The sequence below is a fragment of the Pelodiscus sinensis genome, chromosome 2 (assembly GCF_049634645.1).
Source record: "Pelodiscus sinensis isolate JC-2024 chromosome 2, ASM4963464v1, whole genome shotgun sequence".
Taxonomy (NCBI): Eukaryota; Metazoa; Chordata; order Testudines; family Trionychidae; genus Pelodiscus; species Pelodiscus sinensis.
In genome coordinates this window covers 159,502,670-159,512,815 of record NC_134712.1, presented here as the reverse complement: position 1 = coordinate 159,512,815, position 10,146 = coordinate 159,502,670, and positions in this window count along the sequence as shown.

Sequence of the window (10,146 nt, the reverse complement as noted above, 5' to 3'; positions counted from 1 at the left end):
TTCGAACTAACGGACGTTAGTTCGAACTAACTTTAATAGGTGCTACACTAGCGCTCCGCTAGTTCGAATTTGAATCGAACTAGCGGAGCACTTAGTTCGAACTAGGTAAACCTCATTTTACGAGGACTAACGCCTAGTTCGAACTAGCTAGTTCGAACTAAGGGCTGTGTAGCCCTTTAGTTCGAACTAGTGGGAGGCTAGCCCTCCCCAGGTTTCCCTGGTGGCCACTCTGGCCAACACCAGGGAAACTCTATGCCCCCCTCCCGGCCCCGGACCCCTTAAAGGGGCACGGGCTGGCTACGGTGCCCGTGCCAGGTGCAAGCCTGCCAGCACCCAGCTAGCAGACCCTGCACCTGGCACGGCACAGAGCCACCCACCCGATGCCCCCCAGCCCACCCCCTCTTGCCGGGACCAGGCTGGCGGCTCCCGGGAGCTTGCCCTGGACCGCAAGAGGCGGGCACCTTCCTGGGCTAGTGCGGACATCGTGGACCTCGTCCACGATCTCCGCACTAGGCACAGGAAAGTGGCCGTCTAGGGCAGGAGAGCTGCCAGCCTGGCCACCCAGGACCAGGTGTGCATGAAAATCAAGGGGGTCCACTGAGACCCCCGACACTGAGCCCTGAGCTTACAATGGCCGTACTGGGTCAGACCAAAGGTCCATCTAGCCCAGTAGCCTGTCTGCCAACAGCGGCCAACCCTAGGGACCCTGGAGGGGATGGACCGAAGACAATGACCAAGCCATTTGTCTCGTGCCATCCCTCTCCAGCCTTCCACAAACTTTGGGCAGGGACACCACTCCTACCCTCTGGCTAATAGGACTCCATGGACCCAACCTCCATCACTTGATCTCACTTCCCTTTAAACTCTGTTCTAGTTGTAGCCTTCACAGCCTCCTGCAGCAAGGAGTTCCACAGGTTAACTATTTGCTTTCTGAAGAAGAACAACTTTCTCTTACTAGTTTGAAGCCTGCTACCCATTCCTTTCCTTTGGTGTCCTCTAGTCCTTCTTTATGGGAACTCAGGAAGAACTTTTCTGAATGCACCCTCTCCACCCAACCCCTGCTTTTAGAGACCTCTATCCTGTCCCCCCTCCGTCTCCTATTTTCTAAGCTGAACAGTCCCAGTCTCTGTAGCCTCTCTTCATCTGGGACCTGTTCCCAACCCCTGATCATGTTAGTTGCCCTCCCCTCTCCCAGCCTTTCTCTTCCCCTCTCCCACCTCCTTTTCCCAGTCTCCCCCAGTTTTTTTTCAATAAAGACAGAGTCAATGTTGGAAGAAACGTTATCTTTATTTTGTACATCAATAAGAAGGGGGGCTAAGGAAGGGTAAGTGGAAGGAGGTGAGGGAGGAATGGGGTACGAGCCCCCGATGGGGAGGACTGGGCTGGCTCTGCGGGCTTCTGGGGGTGGAAGTTCTCCTGCAGCCCCCCAATTACTCCCTCTCCCGAGATGGCAGCCTGCGGCAAGTGCAGCTGGGCTGATGGCCGAGTGGTGTGATGTGCCCAGTGTGGGCACTCAGGGCACTCCAAGCCAGAACTTCTTTGCAAGCGGGGCACCCCTTAGAACTGTGTGTCCGGGGTGGGGGTCGGGACCCTTTAAGCGCAGCCCTCGGCTAGCCTGAGACAGCATCTCCATGCTCTAAGTCCTCCTTTTATGCCCTGCCGGCACTGCTTCCGGCCATCCTTAAGCCCTGTTCAGAGTCCACTCAATGTGGACTTGCTAGTTCGAACTAGCAAAACGCTAGTTCGAACTAGTTTTTAGTTCTAGACACGTTAGTTCGAACTAGCTTAGTTCGAATTAACTAATTCGAACTAAGTTAGTTCGAACTAGCGCTGTAGTGTAGACGTACCCTCAGTCATCAGAAAGTTTTTCCCTAGCAGTACCTGTTGGTCAGTTGTGAAGCCCTCTGGAATGGCGTTGTCATGGTGCCGTATACAGTTGACTGCTGTCCCTACTCCTGCTAAGTTCCTTCTTGCTGGAAGACTCTGACAGAGAAGCGGTGGTAGGTCTTGGAATGGACATGAGGAATACATCTCAAAGAACAACAGTTACAAGAGGTAGGTAATTAGTTTTCTTGTTTGAGTGATTGCTCATGTCAGTTCCAAGTAGGTATGTCCCAAGCAGTTATCTGGTTGGAGTTGCAGACTGGAGCATTGCTTCCAAATGCGGCCTCACCTCTGGTGTGCTGATAAATAGCATGCTGATAAATGACGTAGTGAGATGTAAATGTATGGACCAAAGACCATGTTGCCACCATTCAGATATCTTGGATTGGTACATGGGCCAAGAATGCAGTGGATGAAGCCTACACTCATATGCAGTGAGAAGTCAATGGTGCAGTTGAGATCTTGGTGAGGTCATAGCAGATCCTAATATGTACTGTGATCCAAGAGGAAATCTTTGGAGAGGTGACAGGGAGGGCTTCCATCCTGTCAGCGATGGAAATGAACAGCTGGGTAGATTTTCTGAAAGGCTTAGTGTGTTCCAGATAGAAAGCAGGGACACGTATAATATCCAGGGAGTGGAGTGAATGCTCTTTGTCAGACACATGTGGCTTTGAGTAAAAGATCAGCAGAAAAATGTCCTGATTGGCATAAAAAGATGAAACTACCGTAAGCAAAAAGCTGGGTGTGGTCAAAGCTGTACCCTGTCTTCATAAAACACAAAATAAGGTGGCTCTGAAGTAAATGCCTTAAATTCAGAAACCCTTCTGACGGATGTGACAGCCACTAAAAAAGCCACCTTTAAAGAATGATAGAGAAAGAAGCAGGTTGCTAGAGGCTCATAATGTATTCCCATTAATTTAGACAGCATGAGATTGAGGTCCCATTGTGGGATCGGCTGCCTCACCTGAGGGTAAAGTCTGTGCAGGCCCTTCAGGAAATGGCCTACCACTGGATTAGCAAACAAAAAGCAGCCCTCTGAACCTGTGTGAAAGGCTGAAATAGTCTCCAAGTGCACCTTTACCAAAGCCACTACAGGCAGTCCCCGGGTTACGTACAAGATAGGGACTGTAGGTTTGTTCTTAAGTTGAATCTGTATGTAAGTCGGAACTGGCGTCCAGATTCAGACACTGCTGAAACTGACCGCCAGTTCTGACTTACATACAGAATCAACTTAAGAACCCCAGGCGTCCCCAAGTCAGCTGCTGCTGAAACTGATCAGCAGCTGATTCCAGGAAGCCCGGGGCAGAGCAACTCTGCCTGGGGCTTCCTGTAGTCAGCGCTGGTCAGTTTCAGCAGAAGCTGACTTGGGGACGCCTGGGGCAGAGCAGCTGGGGTGCTACTGGACCAACCCAGCAGCACCCCATCTGCTCTGCCCCAGACGTCCTGATTCAGCCGCTGCTGAAACTGACCAGCAGCGGCTGAATCAGGACCTGGGGCAGAGCAGCTGGGGTGCTGCCGGGTTGGTCCAGTAGTTCCCACGGGCGCTGCAGGACCAATCGGCAGCGCCCCAGCTGCTCTGCCCCAGAGTCCAAAACAAAAGCCTGGTCTGCTGGGGGGGGGAGCACACTAGCTGCGCCCCCCCCCCCCCCAGCAGACCAGGGACACGGGGAGCAGAGCCGCAGCGGCAGCGGCAGCGGCTCTGGCAAAGCCTCAGAAGCGCGGGAACCCGCCCGGTGCCCCTGGTCTGCTGGAGACGGTCTCCAGCAGATCAGGGGCGCCGGAGCAGCTTACGAACGGGGCTTTCTCGCCCCGACTTCCGGGGCGAGAAAGCTCCGTTCGTAAGTGCGGATCCGACATAAGTCGGATCCGCGTAAGTCGGGGACTGCCTGTACTAGTCTTTGTTGGTTTAGATGAAAAAGGTAGTCCAGAATAACTGGAATGGAGACTTGCATCGGCTGAGTACTAATTTGGAGAGACCAATGGAAAATTTCTTCCACTTGTTGATACATGTATCTTGGGTGGAAGGCTTCATGCTACCTAGGAGGACTTCTCTAACCACCCTTGAGCATACTAGCTCTAACCGATTCAACCACAGAGCATACATGGAGCAACCCTTTGAAATAAAGGGACTCCAGGTTGAGGCATTGGATATGACAGTGATTCTGTGTACATTCAGAAGCAGGGGCGGAGGCAGTGGTATGTCCACAGACAGGTCAAGTAGTATGGTGCACCAATGCTGCCAGGGCTACGTTGGAGCTATGATGATTACCAATGCTTTTGTAACCACCACCAAGGCAGATTTGAACCTTGGAAGCTGACTTTAGGAGCCTCTACCCTCTGAGCTAAAAGCTAGCTGGATCCCAGCCCATGCTGTAGAGGTCTCTTGATCTTAACTGTTGCAGTGGTCTAGGTGCCACTTGCAGTACTCAGTCACCACACTAGGTGTGTGGGTTACATACTTCCCCTAGGTGAGGAAGTGCATCCTGAGCTTCCGAGACCCAGTTGAGATCCTGGACGAGCCCCCATTTGTAATCACCACCAAGGCAGATTTGAACCTGGGACCTGACTATAGGAGCCTCTCCCCTCTGAGCTACCCTCTAAATCCAGATTAGGGATGTAATTGTATAGTCAATTAACCAATTAACCGATAAGCAAAAGCTTATTGGTTAATGCTATAGACTACATGCTTTCCCCTCTCCCTGCCAGTAAATTTTTTAGCAGGCTGGCCAGCAGTCCTGGTCTGCGACAGGTCCGGGACCTACCCCTGCTGAGGCTCTGCATTTAAAGTGTATTAAGAGCTGGGCGGGCAGGCAGCCCAGCTCAGTTCTGGCTCGCGTCAGGTCTGGGAACTCAGACCCCCTCCTCCAGACAGGGACTGCTGCCAGCCCACGCTGCTTCCTCTCTCTCAGAAGCAGCAGCATAGGGCGATAGGCAGCCGGTCTGCAGGGGAGCTGGTTTTTAAATTGGCTCCCCTCGCAGACTAGCTCCCACTTGGCACCCCACGCTGCTGCCTTTGAAAAAATGGCTGCCTGCCCCGCCCCTGGAGACTACAGAATATTCAACTAACCAATAAAATTTCATGAGGTTACTCCACTACTCAATTAACTGATATTAAACATCCCTACTCCAGATGTATTTTGAGCAGGATCTTGTGGATAAGAGGGCATGGCGGGAATGCATACAACAGGTGCCCTTCCATGGAATGAAGAAGGCATTTGCCAGAGAGTGTGGGATGTGACTCAGGAAGGAACACATATTCTGGCACTTGCTGTTCTGGCACGTTGCAAAGTTGTCTATCTGTCCACCTCTGGAAAATATAGCTGGTGACACTAGGGTGAAGGGACCATTTATGGCAGTGAAAGTACAGGTTGACCTGTTTAGCCAACAGGTTCTGAGTATCAGGCTGATACGAGGTTTCCAAGTGTATTTTATGAACAATGTAGTAGTCCCACAGTTTGAGAGCTTTGTGACACAGGGGAAAGGAGGGAGCACCACCCAGTTTGTTTATATAAAACATTGCTGTCATGTTGTCTGTCAGAATCAAAATACATTTGGCCTGGAGGTGAGTGCAGAAGATCTTGCAGGTGAGGCACACTGCCCATAGTTCCTTAGCATTGCTATGCCTCAGAATCTCTGCAGGTGACCTAAGACCTTGTGTCCTGAGATCGCCTAAATGAGCCCCCAGCCTATCGCCAATGCATCTTGACCAGAATAAGCATTGGTCCTTTGAGTGGCCAATCGACTAGGTAGGAGTGCACCAGGCTGAACACCCCTCAGCTCTAGAAAAGCTGCTATGATGGCCATGCATTTCATAAACATGAGAGGATGCTGATAGGCCAAAGGGGAGGACCGTGAACTAGTCTCCCTCTGAATTAGTATCTCTCCTAATACCAATTAAAGAAACCTCCTATGAAAAAGGATTATGGCAATATGAAAATATGTGTCTTTCAAATTGAGGGTAGAGTACCAGCCACCTGGATCCAGCAAGGATATGATAGCAATTAGGGACGACATGCAAAACCAACTCCTCATAAAGAACTCCTCTAATACTTCTGACTGCTTCTGACTGAGGAGGTCTTTTAGAAGGAATTTCTCATGAGAGGATTCCTTGAAGGGTCCTTGAAGAGAGACAGGGAAGGAGAGTGGGAGGATAAAAGAGTGGAAAATTGGGGGAGTATCCCAGTTCCACCATGCTCAAGACCCAGCGATCAGAGATAATCTGGGTCCAAGCACTGTAGAAGTGGAATAACCGGTTTCCAAACATAAGGAAAGCACCTTCAAAAGTTCTTTTTGGGAGCCAGGCACTGTCTAGTTGAGTCCCGTCTCTGATTATTGGAGGAGTTTAGTGGTCTCTGCATATTTCTATGGTTGCCTCTCCTTTGTAGTCCTGCCTCTGCTGGAATGGGTAATAACAGGGTGGGGGCTGTGGCTTGAAGGGCTTCCTCTGCAGGCACAATGTATGGAGGTCTAAAGACTTTAAAGTTGCCCTGTTGGCCTTCAGCCTATAGAGCCTGGAAGCAGTTTGTTTCACAAAAAGTTGACAGCTGTCAAAAGGCAGGTCCTGAATGGTCTTCTGGGCCTCCAGTGGAAGGCCCAAGCCCTGCAGCCAGGAACTTCTGCACATTACAGTCCCTGTGGCCATCGTCTGAGTTGCTGAATCCGCAGCTTCTAATGCGGCTTGGAGAGAAGGAAAGTTCCAACCACCGTAACTGGCAGGAAGAAGGATCTGAGCAGGGAGAGGGTCGGCACTAGGTTATATACCGGACAATGACAGGGAGCTGCATAGCTGACTGATGGGTACTGCTAGGGGAAAAAACCTGATGATGACCATGCATGCAGTACTCGCATACCTATTTGGAATCGACATGAGCAATTACTCGAAGAACAAATAAAAAGATTCCCGGTTGAGAGAGGTTCAACTTGTAATTGTTTATCATGCTTTGGACATCACTGCATTGAGTTAGTTCAGAAGTACTGATGATAGGCTTTATTATAGAGAACCTTGGACTTCTCAATCCAGAGACTATAGAGGAGGTGGAACATTAGAATCTATAGTTCCTTATGTTCTTTCTGAGACCATGCCAAACAAATAGGAAACAAGGAAAGGACATTCATTGCTTTATCTAGGTTACTCATGTACCCTTAAAAAGGAAAAAAGTGTTATCTCTCAGACAAAATGGTTCTAGGGATAATTCTGGTGAATATGTTTGATTAGAATTAAAGGCCACTGGTGCTTGGTTTATATAATCTCATGTATAAGAATGTGTTTGCTTTGTGATAAATATTGTTTCTGCTAAATATTGCTTTCTGCTAAATATTGTTTTTTTCACATATATATTTGCTATGAATTTGAATGTTGGCATAAACTAATATATAATCTAATTATGGTTTTAATTTACCATAGTGTTGTGATTACAGTTACAATAAATTGTAATGAAATTATCATATTATTTTTTTTAGTAGTACAGTATTAATGCAACTGTAACACTTAGGCTACATCTACACTGCAGGCTTCTTGCGCAAGAAGCTTTTTAACTTCTTGCACAAGAGCACATCCACACTGCAAAAGTGCATCAGAAAAGTGATGGGTTTTTGCGCAAGAGAGGTCCAGACTGCATGGACACTCTCTCACAAGAAAGCTCTGATTGCCATTAACAGAATGGCCACCAGGGCATCTGTGCTTCTTTCGATAAGCTGTTTTTGCGCAAAATCCCCATTTTCTGTCCACTCACACCTTTTTGTGCAAGAGCTCTTGTGCAAAAGGTCTTATTCCTTGTAGAAAGAGGAATACTTATACCACGAAAAACCCTCTGTTCTGTCAATTCACTGTAAATTTTCTTGTGCAAAAACATGCTTGAGGTGTGGACGCTCAGCCAGTTTTTGCGCAAAACCAGCTAGTTTTGCCTAAAAACTCTGCAGTATAGACATAGACTTAGAGTCCTCAATTAGAGTTAGAGCTATACAAACATAAACCGAAAAGGAAAACAACAGAGAAAACATATGACAAATGGAAGCACTCTGGAGACATTCAATCTAACCTCCAACAACATGCTACATTTTTTATAATCCGAGAAAGGGTGAATGGATTGAACATTTTTTGTCCCAGCAAATTTATATACAAACTGAGGCCCTGAGCCTGTAAACACAGAATGGAAAACTACCACTAACTGGCAACCTAGTTGGCAGTTAACTGCAGGGGATAAACACTGAATGTATTTGGAAAGTAAAATATTCTCCCATTTCCTCATATAATGCACAGTCAACCTTTCAGATTTGTTGCCAGGGAATGCTGTGAAGGCAAAAACTATAAATGAGCTCAAAAATGAATTAGATAAATTCATGGAGGATAAGTGCATCACTGGCTATTAACCAATATGGTCAAGGATGCCATCCATGCTCTGACTGCCAGAAGCTGGGAGTGGATGACAGGATGGATCACTTGATAATTGCCTTGTTGTGTTCATTCCCTCTGTAGCACTTGGCATGGGGCAGAATTGGAAGACAGGGCACTGGGCTAGATGGATGATTGGTCTAACCCAGTCACTATGTTTTTTACCCCAGATATGATCAGATTTTAGACAGATTAGTGGAGCAGAGCTATTGCTTTACCTATACTTACCTATTGTGTTACTCTTTACTTAGGAGTACTGGAACAATTTTTATAATGAGGTTGCTGAGAGTCATTGAACCAAACAGTAAACACTGCATATAATGGAAACCACTTCAAGCCAGGAGGTGTGGTAATATCCCCAGCAATCCTGTTTCCAGCCCCTATGTCTTTACTACTTCACTGGAGGGAAAATTTCAACATCCACAAGTATCCTCCATTGTCAATAAAATTCTAGATTCTGACCCCACCCTCATCCCAAGGGTGAACTCCATCCACAACTCCAGGATTTAAATAAGACGCCATATTTTAGAAAGAAATGCACTCCCCAAAGAAACCTGTATCTGAATCACTCCTTTAGTTTATGAGCTTCAAAAAAATGAGTGAATAATCAATTTATTTAAGTGAAGCCCAGTTAACTCTTTTTAAAGGACAGGTCCTATTCAGATGAAATGGGAAAATCCAGCTTCTGGCTCTGAGGACATGGAGGATTTCCTACCAGGTGCACACTGTGCAGGCAACATTCCAGGGGGAACACAGGGTGTGTAGTACTCACGTGCAGCACAAAGCTGAGTTCCTTGGTGACCTTTGTGTGCCGTTACGTGAGAGGACAGTATGACAGGATAACTGCTTCCTGGATCTCCCCCTCTTCCCACCCGAGACAGCCTGTATTGCAGCTACAGAGTCATGTATCTATAGCCACAGGACTTCAGTAGTAGTAATGAACCCGAAATAACTCCCAGAGTGCCTGGAACAGGAAAATGGTACACGTTTCTAGACTCAGCTATGCTCTGAACCCCAGAATTTGAGACTAATTAAATTTCCTATCTGATCATGTACGGGCATTTCACTCATTTGTAATAAAACCCATGTTTTGTAATGTGTCTGACGAATAACTGTAAATTGAGAATAAGAAAAAAACAAAGGGATTAAATGCTTGGATAACACAGAAATTTGAAACTAAAAACACAAAAGAGAAAATATTGTATAAAAGCAGTCAGAAGCCTTCACTTTTACAATCGCGGACAACATTGACGTAGGGCTGATACGCTTTATAGGTTAGGAAAAGTGTGACGATTCTTTTGAAAATCTAATGCATTTAGATATTGTTTAATCTAAGTGTGTCAAAACCAAACCCCATTCAGCTATGCAAAAATCCATTAAATTAGAGGAGTTTACTGTATAATACTAATAAATGATTAGCACCTCATTAACAATTATTTTCACAGCTAGTGACAGGAGCCAATTAGCACCTTGAGCAAGTATGTGTTGCTCAAGGAAATTTGTTTCTCCTTTCACAAACCTCACCTAGTGTGAGAAGTGTTATTAGGGCAGGACTTTGTAAAATAGTAATAAATAATAATAATAATAGGATTGTGTGTTTCCTGTCTTTGTGTAGTTATGTGCTCCATTCACTGCCAAATATGGCTCAGATTACGTATATAGGTGTGGGAACTAGAGATTGAGGGGTGCTGCAGTAACCCAGGATCCTGACCTTGTGCCTAAAGTACGAGCTAGGCTTGCGAAGGGTGAAAATGTCAACCAGTTACCTGGAAACCATCACCCTTTCCAGGTAATGTTTACCAGTGGCCTGGCTGACCTGGAGCAGTCCCCCACCCGTGGGATCATGTTAACCAGTTAAACATAACATTTAA